This window comes from Ammospiza caudacuta, chromosome 34 (assembly GCF_027887145.1).
Source record: "Ammospiza caudacuta isolate bAmmCau1 chromosome 34, bAmmCau1.pri, whole genome shotgun sequence".
NCBI lineage: Eukaryota > Metazoa > Chordata > Aves > Passeriformes > Passerellidae > Ammospiza > Ammospiza caudacuta.
This window is the reverse complement of record NC_080626.1, coordinates 2,645,085-2,663,233: the sequence shown is the minus strand read 5'-3', so window position 1 is coordinate 2,663,233 and position 18,149 is coordinate 2,645,085. Positions and strand designations below refer to the sequence as shown.

At 49.7% G+C, this 18,149-nt stretch overlaps 1 pseudogene; it reads right to left on the bottom strand.

Annotated features, from left to right (window-relative positions):
- Positions 1-14,905: 14,905 nt before the first annotated feature.
- Positions 14,906-17,150, bottom strand: LOC131570336 (zinc finger protein 501-like; annotated as a pseudogene).
- Positions 17,151-18,149: the final 999 nt, after the last annotated feature.

The following is an 18,149-nucleotide window of genomic DNA, read 5'->3' as shown; positions in this document are numbered from 1 at the left end:
GCACGATAGTCCACAGTCAGTCTCCATTCTCCGTCAGATTTTCGCACAGGCCAGATAGGGCTGTTAAAGGGTGAGTGGGTTTTACTGACCACCCCTTGGCTCTCCAGCTCTCGGATCATTTTGTGGATGGGGATCACGGCATCTCGATTCGTCCGGTACTGCCTGCGGTGCACTGTTGAGGTGGCAATTGGCACTCGCTGCTCCTCTACCTTCAAGAGTCCTACTGCAGATGGGTTCTCTGATAGTCCAGACAAGGTGTTCAATTGTTTAATACCCTCTATCTCCACTGCAGCTATTCCAAAAGCCCACCTGAATCCCTTAGGATCTTTGTAATAGCCATTCCGGAGGAAGTCTATGCCCAAAATACACGGAGCCTCTGGACCAGTCACAATCGGGTGTTCCTGCCATTCCTTCCCAGTCAAGCTCACCTCAGCTTCCAACAAAGTCAACTGTTGTGATCCTCCCGTCACTCCAGCAATGGAAACAGGTTCTGTCCCCACGTGTTCCGATGGCATTAAGGTACACTGTGATCCAGTGTCAACCAACGCTTCATAGTCTTGTGGCTCTGATGTGCCAGGTCATCTGATCCACACCTTCCAAAAAACCCGGTTCTCCCGTGCCTCTTCCTGGCTGGAGGCAGGGCCCCTCTAAGCCAGATTGTCCTTCTTTCCTTGGGCATATGCCTTAGAAGTTCCTTCAAGGGGATCGGACATGTCATCGTCATCATTATACTTAACATCTCGGCTACGAGCGACCGGAGCTGCTATCCTTTTGGTGATACTTTCTCTTTTCTTCAAATCACGCACCCGTTGTGCCAAAGCAGCGGTGGGTTTTCCATCCCATCTCCTCATGTCTTCTCCAGACTCACGCAGAAAAGCCCATAACTCAGTCCGTGGGGTGTACCTTCTCTCCCCATCAAAGGAGCGCCAGCGTTGGACACCAGGACCTCTAATTTGTACAGCTGAGATTTGAATAAGGTCCTCCTTAATCTCTTCCCGGAGTTTCTTATGATTCTCCTCAATTTTATCCTCTAGTTTCTGCAGTCGGGTTTCCACTGCTGCAATTCTGGCATGAGTTGGGCCATGCACAGCATCTGCATACGCTCGAAGCTTCTTTGCCATATCGAGCACAGTCTCATATGTATCATCCCGCTTCATTATTGCTAGGGCAGAAGCGTATTCAGGTGGCCCAAGTCGCACGAGTTTCCTCCACATTACAGGTGTGCATGGTACCAGGTCCGGATTTCTAGTTGTTATGTCATCTGAGAAAATGAGCTCTGCCACCGCCATCTCTCTCAGGCGTTGGATCCCCTGTTCTATGGTCTTCCACCGTGTCTGCTGCATATAGAGATCATCTGTACACAGGTATCGTTCTGCTACGCTTCTTAGGACCTGTTCCCAGAGGCTGTGAGGGTTAGCCCCCCTCATCATACCTTGATCGATGACAGGATCATGTGACAGGGATCCCAAATGCCTCGCTTCAGTACCATCCAAAATCGTAACCTCCCCTGCAGCATCCCAAAGGCGGACTAACCAACTAATTATAGATTCGTCAGGTTGTCGTCTGTAATCCTTTCTTAGGCCTCTGAGGTCCTTCAGAGAAAAGGAGTCAATATTAGCTCCAGATTCTGTGCCCCTTGATGTGGCCTCTGATTTTGGTGAGGGTCCTTCTCCTGCATCATCATCCTCATCATCCTCCACCTTTCGATCGGTCTTGCCTTTACACTTTCCACCTCTTGTATTAGCTGCAACAGCCATGGTTTGGGGCCTACTGTCTGATGCAGCTGCTAGCCTGGAGCCTGGGAGGTTAGCTGCAGCCTGGGTCACTGGGGTAGTAACTAACTTATCACCCTGTTCCCTTTCTGCTATCTGCTGCTCCACAGTATCTAGCAGAGTACGGTAAACAAATGCCAAGGCCCAGCTCACTGCAGTAATCCTTTCTTCCTTAGTGTTACCATGGCACTTCTCCCTCAAATACTTTGCCACCTCGACTGGATTCTGAATTTGATCAGATGGAAAGTCCCAGTCCATAGGATCAGAAAATTCCTTTAAAGTCTGGCCCATGTCCTCCCATTTCCCACTCCAGTCAAGATTTTTCCTGCTTTGTTTTACTCCTAAGTCAGGAGTGTCTCTAACCCCTCTAGAAATCTCAGTCTTCATTTTATACACACTCCAGACAGTATAGAAAAGGCTTAATAAATTAAATGCCAGAAAGATGGTTTCTTTCAAACTCAGGGGAAATTCAGTATTTTCTAATAGAGATGTCAACAATTTGGAGGACAAGAAGGAAGACAAAGGCTGAAAAGCCCCTTCCCCTTCTTCTCCCCAAACAAACTGAGTAAACAACCATAATAACAGTCCATACATTCCTGAAATAAAGTCCAGCATTTTTATCCGACACATCATCATACATAAGACCAGCACAATGACTATTCTGGTTAGTGCCCCCCGCTTACAAAAGCTACTTATTAGGGCCAACATCAGAGCTATTTTTGGGTAAGGAAATAACCCCAGGGACCACAAAAGTATTAAAACTTCAAAAACCCCTAGGGACCAGAACGACCGGCAAGCTTCCACTCCAAATGACATTATGAATCAACGATATGCCCACAAAATAGCCAAAACCAAAATATTATTGTTATAGGTTTTTTTTCCACTGTTTTTTGGCCTCCTTTTTCCCGGCCAATGCACCAAAAAGTATATTGTCCTGGTTTAGGACAAATTAGGGGAAATCTCCAAAAGGGAGCCCCCCAAAAACAAAACAAACCTCCAACCACCCCTCCCCCAACACCGGGTTCGGGAAGGAATTTCTCGGAGGAGCAAAGTGGAAAACAAAACCTATTTATTTACAAGTAACAAAAGAACACTCCCCAACACAAGAAAAGAAAAGAAAACAGAAAAAACAGACTGTGTGTTGAGAGGGCGCGGCGCTTCTCTGCAAGCTTCGGATGTCCTGGACGTCTTCAGGTCACGTCCGGAGCCGGTCCAGTATCTTCAGGGGAGGGTAAGAAAGAGGGAGCAAGAGAAAAGGAAAAAAACAGCACAAAAAAGCAGAAAGCAAGCAAGCAAAGCGGCTAGCCAAGCCAAGCAGCAAAAGCCAAAAGCAAAAAGGCCTGGTCAAACACTCCCCCCTCTCTTCCCCGCCCCGCCGCAGCAAGACGGCCGGGGGGGGGGGGGGGAAGAGAGAAAAGGCACAGCTGCCAGACACAACACACGATATTGGGATAAAGGCTGTCAACCCACGACACCTCTTTAGGGACAGAAGCTGAGCCACGCCTGTCACTGTCACCACCCGAGGAGGGCTCTGGCTCCAAGGGACCCAGGACTGTCTGGAGTGCACCCAGTGCTGTCTGCAGCGTGGCCAGAAGACACCTGAGCTGGAGCACCGAGGAAGAGGTGAGTGCCTCACGCTCCTTCCCATGTCTGCCCATGTTCATACCAGGAACATGAGGATAATAAACAGGAGTGTTAATAAAGTTGTTTCTTTGCGTGAAATAAAAGGTAGTCATTTGTAATACTCCCTGCCAGTAGGGTGAAGGCCATCTCATTCCTTCTCTTCCTCTTTCATTAATAAATTACACAGCGAGGTTCACTACAAGTAGTGAAACAAGCCAAGGGATTATGTTAAGAATTCTAAAGGCTTGGAGTAGAGGTTAGAAAAGTCTTAGGAAGAAGAAGAAGAAATCTCTTAGGAAAATTCTTAGGAGGCCATTTTTTGTTTTGATAGATGGTATTATGCCCTATGTCAGGAATGCGTTCCTCTGGAATATGTTCCGTAGTCTCTTGAGTTGTAGCTTTTGCTAAGTTAGAAGTGGTTTGATGGATGCTGTTGTTGAAATAAAAGGACAGAATGAGTAAATCGAAGTGCTTGTTCTTTTCATTGCCCCGTAGCCATTGATTTGGGGGGAGATCCTGGAGCCCAAAGCTCCCCAGGATGGTGGTGTGTGTGCGATGTGGGCAGAGGAGAAAGGCGCTGCCTGGGCTGGGAGGGATGAGGGGACACCAAGCCCTTGTACCTTGCAGCACAAGGCATTTGTTGGATGCAGGACCCCATTCTTTTGTGTCCATTTTTCTCTTTTTAGCACCTTCCTTTCCAGACTGGGGAATGCACAGCTTTGGAATCATCGATCTCCATGTTCTGAAGTATCTCAAATGAGCACATGGTCCCCTAATGACGAGTTCTGCAGGACTTCCTTGCAGGTAGCAGTGAGATTCCACGTCAGAGATGAAATTTCACGACAGTCCTTTCACTGGGCCAAAAGGGATGAACAACCTGAATTTTGGATCACCTAAATGGAGTGCAGAGGCCCTGAGACTCTTGTATTTTGGTAAAAATCAGGAATGTTCCCTAGAAAACGCTTTGTTCATTGAGGGAATCTGCATTAAACTTCCCAAGAAGCGCAAAGCTGCCCAAGCCATTAAGCAAGGCAAATAGTTCTGCATTTAATGTCAAAGTCACAGTCCTTCAATATCATCTGAACAGAGAGGGCACTTTTTAAGTGAGGGCAAAAATCCGTCAGCTTCTTGAGGAACTTTAGGCAACTCCCAACCTTGATTCTCCAGGACTGGGCACAGCCAACTAGACCTGGCAGATAAAGGGCAGTTGTGTGTTTGTACCTGCGCTCCCTGATTGCTATTCTTATGATTGGTAGCATTAGTGGAGGATTCCTGGCAACAGTTTCACCTCAGGCAGGGCCATAAGGATGTGCTGAGGCTCAAGCTTTTGAAAACACACATCAGGTCCTGCGCTTGGGGGTACTTCCCCTGTGTGTATGCAGGGAGCAGTGAGCTCATCCAGGGGAAGTAAACATGTATCCCTTATGGCGTGCTTCTCTTCACCCTTTCTTCTGACTGGAAGTGTGAGGAACTGAAGGGGAACATTCCCTCGGGGAGGGGACATGAACCGCCCCAGGGCTGTGGATGATGTTGGCCCTGGCCTGGGCTGAGGGAAGGTGGGTGATGCTTTTGCCATTCATCTCCTGTGGCAGGAATTTGAACTTTAGACAATCACACGTCGTGATGTGATTTCTCTCCAGTTGTATAGATTGGAGAAGTCACTGTGTTCCAGAACGGTCGATAGAGGGAGGGTGTGTTTGGGAGGGAGACGGGGTGGGGGGGGGGGGGGGGCGGAGGGGTGGCTGCCGACAGGATCTGGGCGCTCCCCATACGATCCGGGTGCTGCCCTCAGGATCCGAGTGCTGCCTTTAGGACCCAAGATCTGCCCTCAGGATCCAGGCAATGCCCACACGTTCTGAAAGCTGCCTCAGGATCTGGGTGCTGCCTGGTTGATCTGGGTACTGCCCTCAGGATGCAGGCGATACCCAAGGGATCCAGGAGCTGCCCACATGATCCAGGAGCTGCTCACAGTATCCATGAGCTGCAGTCAGGATCCCAACTCTGCCCGGATGATCCGGGCAATGTCCTCAGGATCCAGGTGCTGTCCACACGATCCAGGAGCTGCCCTCACGAGCCAGGCACTGCCCACCCCATCCAAAAGCTGCCCTCAGGGTCCGGATGCGGCCTAGTCGAACTGGACACTGCCCTCAGGATGCAGGCGATACCCAACTGATCCAGGAGCAGCCCACACGATCCAGGAGCTGCCCAAGGGATCCAGGAGCTGCCCACAGGATCCAGGAGCTGCCCTCAGGATCCCGGCGCTGCCCACAGGATCGAGCCGCTGCCCACACGATGCAGGAGCCGCCCATATGATCCAGGCTCTGCACAGAGGAACCGGGAGCCGCCCACACGATTACGGCGCCGCCCTCAGGACGCCGTCCCGCCCCCACGGCCCTCAGGGCAGGAGGCGGGAATGGAGGGTGCGGGCTGCGGCAGGGCTTGGTTTCATTTGTCTTTGTTTCTTAATGTCCAGGGGCTTTGAAGCTCCTCATTTTTCCTTCTAATCCAAGCCCAGGGCGTCCATCCTGGGGAAACCCCCCTATAACAGAAACAACCACGTTCTGTCAGGGTCCTGCAGGAAGGCAAGAATGGCAGCAGGATTTTGCACACTGGGCTTTGCCTCAGGTCCCCGGATCTGCAACTGTGCCCAGAAAAGCAGCAGACACGGAGGTGAAATATTCAGAAGCATTCACAGACTGACTCCTTTAGCCCGTGCCGCTCTTTAAGTCAAGCTTACTGCATCAGTTCATATCACGACAGAAGTGAGCCTCGGGGGATCCTGACCAGAATCACATCTAAACCAGGCTTCAGCCCAGACGTCACAGCAATTCAGAGCAGCATTTGCGTAGATTGTACCTTTCATGAGATGAACCAAATGTGGTGCTCTTAGAGAAAGCTACAACAAGGCAAAGGCAGACTTGAAAGGGTTTGCAGTGTAGGACTTCCAATCACATTAGGAAGGAAATCTTTTGAATTCAACCAAAGCCAAATTCAACTAAAGCCAAACTGAAGCAGTCCAGGCCATCGTGCATCTTTGGTCTCTTTTGTTTCAAAATTGTGTTCCAATAGCTCATGAGCAGATTCTTTTCCTTTGCCTCATGAACCTTGTGAGCTGTCCTGTGTATTACTCTGCGTGATAAAGTGAGAAGGATGGACTCCATGTACTCCTTGTCTGTGCCCAGAGCCCTTGGGGACACTTGGGACCCACCCCCCCACCAGACCGTTCCCCTTTGTGACGTGAGGCTTGCGTGTGCCCAGAGCCCATTGTGACGTTTGGGGCCGCGCCCTGACCTGGACAGTATAAAAAGGGGCAAAGAGCCCGCGGGTGCCACTCCCAGGAGAGCAGCTCCATCAGGAGCCAGCATCTTCCCGGGCGACGGCAGGGTCGGAGCGACTCCGAGATGTCCACGGACAAGGAGACGAGCAGCGACAAGAAGCCCAAGCAGAAGTGGCTGGCGTTTCGCCGGAGGCAGGGGGTGAGGGATGGGGCAGCACCTCTGGAGGCCGAGGAGCAGCGTGACTCCTGCGCCGGCCCTGGCGCGCAGGCGGCGGCAGCAGAGAGCCGGGCAGCGGCCCCGCACAGCCGCAGGGCCCGCCGCCGGGCTCTGCTGCGCTCGCTGCGCCGCGGCTCCCGTGCCATCCTCGGCAGGGGGGCGGCTGTGCTCCGGCGACGCAGCCGGCAGCCGGGGACACGGCGGCACGGGCATCAGGGCATGGAGGCAGTGGCGGCAGCGACAGCCGCCGCAGCAGGGGCACAGAGCCGGGCGGCTTCCCCGCACGGTCCCAGCTGTCCCACCACAGCCTCGCCCACCCCGCTGGAAGCTCTCGGTGGGCAGGGGGCAGGGGCAGCACTGGGGGCTGTCCTGTCAACACCAGATGGTGAGGAGGCGGCTTGGGAAGCGAGCAGCCCCAAAGAGCTGTCCCAGGGGGAACAGGACCCAGATCAGAGAGGCAGAGAAGTGAGGCCCTCTGGGCGGCCAGGCAAGGCCTGGCTAGAGCACAGCAACGTTCCCCCGTGCACAGCCTCAGGCCAAGCCTCAGCTCTGCCCAGCAGAGCCTCTCACAGCTGGACAGAGGACTCCAGTCGTGAAACAATTCTGGGTCTCTTGCCCCCCAGCCCCTCCCCAAGCCAGGTGGAAGCTCGCAGGCAGTGGGCAATGGCAGCAGCAAAGATCCTCCTGGCAGGGCTGCCCAGCGAGGAGGGGGACAGCTCAGAGGATGTCCAGGGCGGCAGCAGCAGCAGCGGGCATGAGAGCGCCTGTGTGACCTGTGAGGAGGAACCAAAACCTCTGGTGCCATGCAAAGGCACAGGACACTTAGAGCTTACTCCCCAAACCAGAGATCAAGCAGCTGCCAAAGGGGATGCCGGGACGAGCGAGGAGCTGTCAGACGAGCAGGGCAGCAGGGCCATCACTATCCGCACCATCTGGGTGAACCCCCTCTACCCACAGCTCCTGGGGCAGCCCAACACGCCGCGGGAAGAAGAGGCCTCTGGGGACCTGCCCGGCACATCTCGAGCCCTGGCAGCTCCCAGGCACGCCACAGGCCAAGGCCCAGCCCTGCCCAGCAGAGCCCCTCACAGCGGGGCAGAGGCCTCGACTCCAGGCCTGGTTCCAGAGCGCTGCCCCCACAGCCCCTCCCCAAGCCTGCTGGAAGCTGCCAGTAGTCTAAGGTTACGGTTACGCTCAGGGTCAGGGTTACGTTTAGGCTTAGGGTTAGCATTAGGGTTAGGCTTAGCTTTAGCGTTAGGCATAGTGTTATTTTTCATGTTCGAGTCAGGCTTAGTTGTTAGGGTTAGTGTTAGCGTTAGCCTCTTTAGGGACAGAAGCTGAGCCACGCCTGTCACTGTCACCACCCGAGGAGGGCTCTGGCTCCAAGGGACCCAGGACTGTCTGGAGTGCACCCAGTGCTGTCTGCAGCGTGGCCAGAAGACACCTGAGCTGGAGCACCGAGGAAGAGGTGAGTGCCTCACGCTCCTTCCCATGTCTGCCCATGTTCATACCAGGAACATGAGGATAATAAACAGGAGCGTTAATAAAGTTGTTTCTTTGCGTGAAATAAAAGGTAGTCATTTGTAATACTCCCTGCCAGTAGGGTGAAGGCCATCTCATTCCTTCTCTTCCTCTTTCATTAATAAATTACACAGCGAGGTTCACTACAAGTAGTGAAACAAGCCAAGGGATTATGTTAAGAATTCTAAAGGCTTGGAGTAGAGGTTAGAAAAGTCTTAGGAAGAAGAAGAAGAAGAAATCTCTTAGGAAAATTCTTAGGAGGCCATTTTTTGTTTTGATAGATGGTATTATGCCCTATGTCAGGAATGCGTTCCTCTGGAATATGTTCCGTAGTCTCTTGAGTTGTAGCTTTTGCTAAGTTAGAAGTGGTTTGATGGATGCTGTTGTTGAAATAAAAGGACAGAATGAGTAAATCGAAGTGCTTGTTCTTTTCATTGCCCCGTAGCCATTGATTTGGGGGGAGATCCTGGAGCCCAAAGGCTTTTGGTCCCCAGGATGGTGGTGTGTGTGCGATGTGGGCAGAGGAGAAAGGCGCTGCCTGGGCTGGGAGGGATGAGGGGACACCAAGCCCTTGTACCTTGCAGCACAAGGCATTTGTTGGATGCAGGACCCCATTCTTTTTTGTCCCCAGTTCTCCTCCTAGAGTGCTGTCTTGGTGCAGAGATCATTCTGGAGGATCTCTGAGGGAAGGATTGCTAATCTGGCTTTGCAAATTGGAGCTCCTGGGCCTCCAGAAGAAACACATGTGAGAGCTGGCAGAGCCCCAGCATCTTTGTAATTCATAACATCTGCACTGTTTCCTGGTTATTCTGTAAGAGCAGGAGAAGCGATAACAGAGTGCAAAAATAAAAATCTGTGCTTTCAAATGAACATTTTAGCTATGTGAAGAAGTAGAAAGGATGTCAAATCTAAGCATGAATTGATGTGAGCAAGGACAGACACACCTCTATGCAGTAACAGTTGCCAGCTGCTCTGTTCCTCACACCTGATATCCCCTCCTGCTCAAAAATCCAGGTCCCTGCAGGAATGGCCCTGGGAGTGCAGGAGCCCCAGAGGCCTCCTGCCTTCTTGCAGGTGAGGAGCCTGGGAAGAGTAAAGAGCCTCAAATGCATACAAACAAAATCCCAAAGCCTCCCGTTCCACCAGCCAGATCAGCACTGCAAAACGCACAGCCCACACAAACACTGAGCACACAGGATGAGGGAACTACAGAGTAATTTCAAAAATATTTGCACCCCTCACTCTCCTCTCTGCAGAGCTCCTTTCCAAAGTAGAGGAACACTGACTGCTTTTCCAGCAATCAGCTGCTTTCATAGCCCAGGAACAATTGGCAAAAACAGCTTCTTTCAGGTACTTTAGAGATGTGGCAATTAAAAAAGAATTAAACTGTCATTTCTAACTTGCAGCACAAGAGGGATGTGCAGTTGTGAAATAATTCAGAGCTACTGCTGGCAAAATACTCTTTTCACCTGTCTGTTGCAAAGAATAAAAGGGCAAGAAGAATTTTTGGCTTTTTTCCCCCTTTCTTCCTTGTAGTTAGTTTCTAGTTATTGATGCATCCCCAAATGCCAGAAGCCAGATGTTTTCCAAACCCCTGGAGAGAGAGATTTAGTGCTTGGTACATGGTTTTTCCAGCCTCACTTGGTGACCAACAACGTTTTGCCAGCAGGACTTCCCTGCTCAAGTGATTCCCATGAAGGGCTCAGAGGTTCCTTTTCTGGTTTATTGCACTGGCTTGAAAGGTCTTTCCAAGGACCTGCTTCCAGTTTGGGGACAGAGCAGAAGAAGAGCTTTCCCCTTGTGCTTTGGTGGCTCAGACCTTTACAAGGGCTCTGCTGCCAGCATTGCCTCCTGCACTTTGGGAGGATATTCCACATTGCTCTGATGTTTCTTGTTCATTTCTTATTCTGCCCTTCGCATGGTCAAAACCTGCTTAAGAGCCAAGCCCCAGTCTCTGACCATCTGGCCACACAGTGCTATTGAAGGCATGTGGATATTTCTATGAAAGATAATATAGAAATGTGCTTCTAATAATTGTGCTTTTATTGTTACAGTATTGTAGCTGCCAAGGATGGGGGAACCCAGCTGTATTTTTCACTCTTGCAGTGATCACTGTGTGATCATTACAGGCTGGATGCTGTGTCACAGTCTGCAAACAAAGAAGGAAATTATGTAGGTAAACCTGGGAATATTATTTGTGTTTACATGAACTCCCCTGTGCTGTAGCTATTTTAGAGCTGCTATTACAACTCAATTGACTAAATTGGAGATAAATACACTCTTATCTAGTTATGAATGCCATGTACAGTCTAAAAGACTGTACCAGGTGAAAAACAACACCAGTCTTCTGGACTTGGTGCCAGTAGCTGAGGCAGTGTGGTGTCAGTGCCCTGCTTTTCCCATATATTAGCTCTAAGGAAAAAAATTTTTTTTTTTTTGAGGGTGGTAAAATGCTGGCACAGGTTGTCCAGAGAGGATGCCTCATCCCTGGAAACCAGAAACCATGGAAGTCACTGAACCATTCCCTAAGAATCCCTTGCAGCCAAGAGGATGTGTGCTGGAAGCTTGAAGAGAAACAAAATAAATCACTGCTCCTGCTCTCAGGTGGAAAGCACTGGAACAACAATTCCAATAGATCCCTTAATGAGAAAAGGAATTTATTGCTCTCATGATTTCTTCAAGCAGATAAACAAGAAAGCCATTACATGAACTTCAGTAGCACATTGAGCACACTCTGGAAAACAACATTCCCACAGAGCAGGGACGGTTCAGCAGCACACGCTACAAGGAATTTACAAGTGGGCTGCACTCTGGCGCAGAGACCTGTATTAGCTGGTTCAAGGGCTTGCTCCCATTCCAGGCCTGCTCTTTGAAGATGGCTCTAACCTTGCACAGGCCCACAGCAATTTTACTGCTCAAAGCATCTGACAGCTGAAATCATCCAAAAAAAGGACATCATTCTCCTTTCTATTTCCAGATTGTTATCCTAGCAAAAAAAAAAAAAAAAAAAAAAAACAAAAAAACCAACCTCTTTGTCTGCTGTTCTGTTGGTGAGAGCTCAGTCCCTGCTCGGTTTCAGTCTGGAAGGAGGAAAAGTGCAGTGGGAGCTCCTTGTTCCAACAGAAACTCCACAAGGTCAGAGGCAGATGAAGCCTCACTTAAAATAAAAGCTGCCTCCTCCAGAGATACCAGTGCCCTTTGCTGGACAAATGATGGATTGCTTGGTGCTCCCTGGTTACATGGGAGACTCCTGCTTCAGGCTTCTCCTTGCCAGGAGAAGACAAGCAGTGGAAGAGGAGGAGGATGGTGTGCAGGGGGGCACAGCAGCAGCTTTTTCTTTCTTCAAAGTGCTGTATCCACACTCCTCAATCATGGACATATTTACCATCAACACCTTTGGTAGCAAAGGTTAACAAATTTACCATCAACATCTTTGTTAACAAAGTAAGAGAACAGTACCAATTGCCAAGGATTGTCTGCTGATTCCAGGTCAGTGAGGGCCTGGAATCTTCAGGGCTGGAGCTATTCTACCTTCTTAGTTTTGAGAACTCATTTCTGTGATGGAAATGAGTTCAGCAGAAGTGATACAGGGAAGCAATAGGAAAATCAGCAAAAAGCAAAGGGTATTCCTATGTTCCATTGTTGACAAATACCATCCAGTGATCAAATCAGGATCCTCTGCCTAGCTCAGGGCTCCAGTCCTGTGTCCTCCAGCTCATGTCCATGGGCTTCCTGTAATGCCCTGGCAATGAGGGCTCTGTGAACATAGTGCCAAAGGAATTGTATCTTCCATGGCCTCCACAGATCCAAATGAGCTAACAGACATTCTGACCCCTCTGGCCGAAGAAAAATGACTTCTGCTGAAAGCAGACCCTTCAAACCCTCCCTAATGCTGCAGAACAGGTCTATCTGCCCCATGTCAGCCACATGTCATGACTGGCTGTGTCTGTTTTAGGATATCACTCACTCTGACTGACACTGTAAGAGGGTCAGGGCATGGGAGAGATTTCCAGACCTTTATGTGAATAATGTGAAGTGCAGAAGTGCTGATCTCTGGATTAAATTAAGCTCCATGGGGCTTCCTGTACCTTGCACAGGAGTTGTGGAGGTTTCTTTGAGGCAAGTTCTACACACTTTTCCCAGAAATCATCATACATTTTAATTACTCCTTTCACACATCCAAGAACTTTTTATGCAAGTCAAACTTCCAGGCAAGTGTCTTTTAAATAACTTTTTAGTTAAGCTTGGTACTTTTCATTTCACCATTTACTCTTCCCATATAACAGACCTCTGCTCAAAATACTTCCACCATTATGCCAGAGGTACAAATTCCACTGACTGCTAGCACTAAAAAGCAGAATAACTGGATGTTCCCAATTACCATAACTGCCTAAGCAGAACTATCACACAACATAAAGGTGTGCATAAGTGGTGCAGTTTAAATGGATATTAAACCACCGTACAGCAGGAGCATCCCCATACCCAAAGGAAAAGCAGGATGATGAACAGGGGAGATTGGAGCTGATAACTTTAAAATGGGGATTAGAAAATGAGTGTGGAAACTTAATGCATGATAGTCTCTGGAACAGCTTTGTCACTTTGCCGTCTGCCCTCTCTCCAGGTCACTTCAGATGGTGCTGAACAGCACGGTCCCCACAGAGCATCACTGGTGACCTCCCTCTGCAGATCACTCACCCACAGCCAGCCAGGATTCTTTTCGTGCAAAGATCTTTCCTCTCTGAGTAGCTGTACAGCCTTCAGATAAGACTGAGCTGTTGCTAAGGGGCCCCATCAAAGGCCTTTGCAAACCTAAAACCGAACTGGAGCTTCCTGCAGAGGGGAGTTTGGAGAATTCTCACTCAGGGCCCAGCCATTCTAGAACTACAAACACACACAGACCACAGAACACATCCCTTGGGGGCAGGATGCACATCGGTCCCCTTATCTGGAGATTTCTTTGAGGAATGAAGTGGAAACGATCCATTAGTGACACCAATTAGTCTCCCATGTATAATCAACCTAAAGTTTTGCTGTGAACAGTGGTAGATCTTGATCTGAGCCAAGTACCTGACATCAAACACAACAGGACCCACTGTGTGGCACCTGCTCAGCTGCTGCACAGATGGGAGGTGCTGAGCTGCAAATGTACCTTTTTAATTCTATGAAATATGGAAACAAACAGCACAATCAGTACTTTATATTAAATAACCTGGTAATAAATGCAAAGGTACATTACCTTGGAGCTTTACCTTCATTCTGCTGCATAACCTTCCACTGAAAAGGCAGAAAGCCCTAGAAAAAAAATAATGAAATATCGCAGCTGATAAGGAAAAAGGAAGCAAAGAAGCAAAACCTTCTGATGTGGAAAAGAAATTCAGGCTGCAACTTCAGGACAAACTGGATACTTCTACCACAGTGGTTAATAGAAGATGTAAAGTCATTATTAAGTTTCAAAGTTAAAATCCCATTGCTGACACTGAGGCATTACACATCTCTTGGCAGTTACAGCCCTGGAGGATTTGTCAACACCTGCCCAAGTCTGCCAGGCTAATTCCTAAGGAAATTTTTCTTCACTAACCATTTGAATCTAAATCAAAGTGAAGAGTCTAAGAAACACGTTGGGCAGTACTTGGACACACCACAGGACTTGCTTTTGTTATAGGAAGCTTCCCTATGTGTGAAAACATTTAAATGAAGAAGGTTCCTGTGCAATGAGTAGCAAAAGTGGCTTCAATTTGGTCTTTTGCTCTTTGAATTTTGTGTCTTCAAAGATTTCCTTCCACAATACTCAGCTGGTTAGATTACTGTGCATGTTTCCATCAGACACACAAGTGTCACCCCAAGAGCATGCACCACCATAGCCAAAATAAAGCCTTCTCCATTATTAACCCATCACTCAAAAGTGCATAAACTACAGAAACATTCTGAAATACAGCTGGTGACTGTTGTGTTTATTAAGGAACTGGTTTGGAAGTGGAGTTTGGTTTTTTTTTAATAACCAACATGATACTTCCCCTTCCAAATAAAAAGAAGAGTAACAGAAAGAAAAAAAACAGCAAAATACAAGAAGGGACAGAGGGAGAACCCTGGAGCATTCTAACTTAGTGAGTTAAAAGATCTCCAAAGCCAGTGTCAAAGAGTCATCACACTCATGAGGGCAGGGCCAATTTATCCAGTGAATTCTCATAACCTCTGCTTGCAGATCCTGCACAAAGCTCGAGTGGATGCATCACCAGTCCAGCAAACAGAGACAGAGCAAGCACATGCGAGTGGTTTCAGTCTCCTCAAGTCTCCCATTTCATTACTCAGGGTTAATTAGATTATTTTCTCATACAAAGCAGTTTAAAGCCCAGCAGTGCAATCAAGTTCCAGAGCTCCCTGTGATGCAGCAATGCTGGGCAGTGGGTCTGGACTGGGCAGAGCAGACACCATCGTGTGCTTTTCCAGCCCAGATGAGGAGACCTTGCTCAGGTACAAAGCAACCACAGAGACCCCAAATTAAGGTTTGTCCAACTTGTGTGTGCGCTTGTGCTTCCATAGGATCTCTGACTTGGTGAAGGAATACCCACAGAAATTACAGGAGTAGGGCTTCTCTCCGGTGTGGATGTGGTGATGGCGCTGCAGCGATGCCAGTCGGGTGAAGGTCCCTCCACACTCCTTGCAGTAGAAGGGCCGTGCCCTGGAGTGAGTCTGCTGGTGCCTCTTGAGCCTGAGCAGCTGCACAAATGCCATGCCACACTCCTGACACTTGTAGGGCTTGTCCTCCCGGTGGATCACCTTGTGCTTGGACAGCAGGTTGGGCTTATCGAAGCCTTTACTGCACGTTGGGCACACGTAAGTTTTGAAGTCGTCCTCGTGAGACTTTGGGTTTGCAGGAAAAACCTAATCCAGGCACTCAGCATTGTGCTGCTGGCTGTAGTGCACCACAGACCAGGGGGTCCTGGCCATGCCGCTGGCCAGGATCACCATGGAGTGCTCGATCTTGTGCACGTTGCGTGGGTGCCTCCAGACGTCGGCCGTGCGGATGAAGGCCTTGTCACACTCGGGGCACTTGTGCGGCCTCTCGCTGGAGTGGATCAGCTGTGCTTTTGGCGCAGATGGGACAGCGGTAGGAGTTCTCCAGCAGGTGAGCTCGCCTGTGCTCCTGCAGCTCACTCATGCTGTGGAAAGAGGAGCCACACTTCTTGCATCGATAGGGCAGAGCTTCCTCGGGGACGGGCTCCAGCTCCTCACCAAGCACATCTCCCAGAGCAGTGCTTCCGTTGTCCTTGCGGAGTTTTGTTATCATCCGTGTTTTCCTGGGGTGCTCAGAGGAACAGTGATCTAAATCCTCATCCTCTCTCTGCAGGTGGAAGCTGGTGCTGGAGGGGGGGATCTCCCCAGCTGGGCTCTCACCTTGTTTCTGGCAGTAGGTGGCACAGGTTTCTTTGTCTCCACAGAAAAGCTCCTGCTTTCCTGCAGGTCCAGCAGAGTTTCCAGGAGGACTGCAGGAGTAATTCATGTCCACCTCCTTCTGTGGCCTACAGCTGTGGCCCACCTGCTCTGCGGCCTTTCTCGGATAATTTGAATTCTTCCGCTCTGTGACACAAATGTTATTATCGCTCACATCCATCCTCTGAGGCAAACACTGTGTTCTTCTAAGTTAAAACTCTAGCTCATCATCACCCAGAACTTTGTGTCCTTTATGGTAAGTCCATCTCATTCTCAGCTCTTCTGACAGTGCTCCCTAGAAAATAAAACACCTGTTTCATCAGTGATTCTTCTGATATTATAAATTTAGAATAGCAAAGGTATTTTTCTGATTCAAAGAAAGGGACAGACTATTAGATATGTAAAAGAAACAGAATAATCTACTATTAGATATGTAGAAAATACACATTCAGCACATAAAGCATAGACAATGTTCAATAAAGTTAAATCCACTATCATCAGCCAGCCTTCACTACCAAATATAAATTGATAATTCCAATTTTAAATTTTCCTAAAGATGAGAAATGACAGTATCCCAGAATGGTTTGGGTTGCCAGGGACCTTAAAGACCATCTTATTCCAGCCCCCTTGCTATGGGCAGAACACTTTCCACTATCCCAGGCTGCTCCAAGCCCCATCCAGCCTGGCCTTGAACACTTCCAGGGATGGGGCAGCCACAGCTTCTCTGGGCCCCCTGTGGCAGGGCCTCACCACCTTCACAGTAAAGAATTTCTTCCTAATAACTAATCTAAATGTCTCCTCTTTTAGTTTAAAATTTTTTCCCTTTGTTCTATCTGTGTAAAATGTTGTTCTACTTTCCTGTAAAATCCATTTAAGTACTGGAAGGTGGGATAAGACATCTCTGAATATAAGCATACATATTAATGAACACATATATGTAAAAACATAAATATTTCTGTATTTCCACGTGTACATAAATGTAAAACTTGCCTATTTAGTTTCGGCGGGCTTATCAAGTGCAGTGATCAAGGCAGTGCAGCGATGTGCATTAAGTGAAAGCTCTTATTCACATTGTGCTGCTCCATCAGCAGCACAAGCCACGCTTTCTTCCAAAACAATCTGGATTAGTCCTCATTAGTCACTGCCTGGAACAGCGTGGCTCGACTCACCCCCACTCCAGCCATTCCCGACAATTTAATAAGGAGCTGCTAACAGGAGTATTCCTCACCTCCAGCCCTCCAGCTGAGCTGCCGATGCCTTTGGGGCGGGAAAACTTTCCAAGGGATGCTGGCGCTGCCTGGCTTAAGAGAACTCCATAACCACGGCTAGGAGTGTGGAAACCACGGCGTGGACTGAAAAACAGTAATATCAACAATAAATACATACACATACATATATATTAAAAAATAGGAAATTTTTTTGTCGTTCCAGGCAGTGTGACCCCCCCCCCAACTTTTCCTGGGTGTCCATTCCCTGTTCCCCGGCCCTACCTGGGCTCTGCGGGTCCCGGTGCGGCCCCGCGCATCCCCCGCGCATCCCCCGCGCCGGCGCGGAGCCCGCGGCAGCGGCAGCGGCACCGGCGCAGCGGCGCCTCGGCCGGGCTGGAGCTGCCAGCAGCGGGGCGGGACCGGACACCGCGTCCGCTCCCCGGTCACTGTGTCCCCTCCCCGGCCACTGTGTTCCCAACCCGGCCACCGCGTCCCCTCCCCGGTCACCGTGTCCCCTCCCCGGTCACCGCGTCCCCTCCCCGGCCACCGCTCCCCGCCCGGCTCCGCGGCCGGGCCCTTCCCACCGCCCCGGCTCGGCGGATCCCGGTGCTCCAGGAGCCTGTTCATGGAATCATGGAATGGTATGGCTTGGAATGTCGTCTTGTTCCAGCCCTCTGCCACGGGCAGGGACATCTTTCTCTAGACCAGGGTGCTCCAAGCCCCATCCAGTCTGGCCGTGGACATTTCCAGGGATCCAGGGGCAGCCACAGATTCTCTGGGCAGCCTGTACCAAGGCCTGCCCACTCTCACAGGGAAAAAAATACCCCCAACATCTAATCTAAATCTACTCTCTTTCAATTTCAACCCATTTTCCTTTGTCCTGTTACTCCAGCTCTTGCCTTGTCTTTCTTGTAGGCTCCCTTTGGGTACTGCAAGGCCACAATTAGGTCTTCCTAAAAGCTGAATACTCCCAGTTCTCTTGGCCTTTCCTCACAGCAGAGGTGTTCCATCCCTCTGATCACCTTGGTGCCCTCCTCTGGACTCACCCAAACAGGTTCAGTACCCTTCCTGTCCCTCAGCTCCAGCCCACAGCAATTCATGGA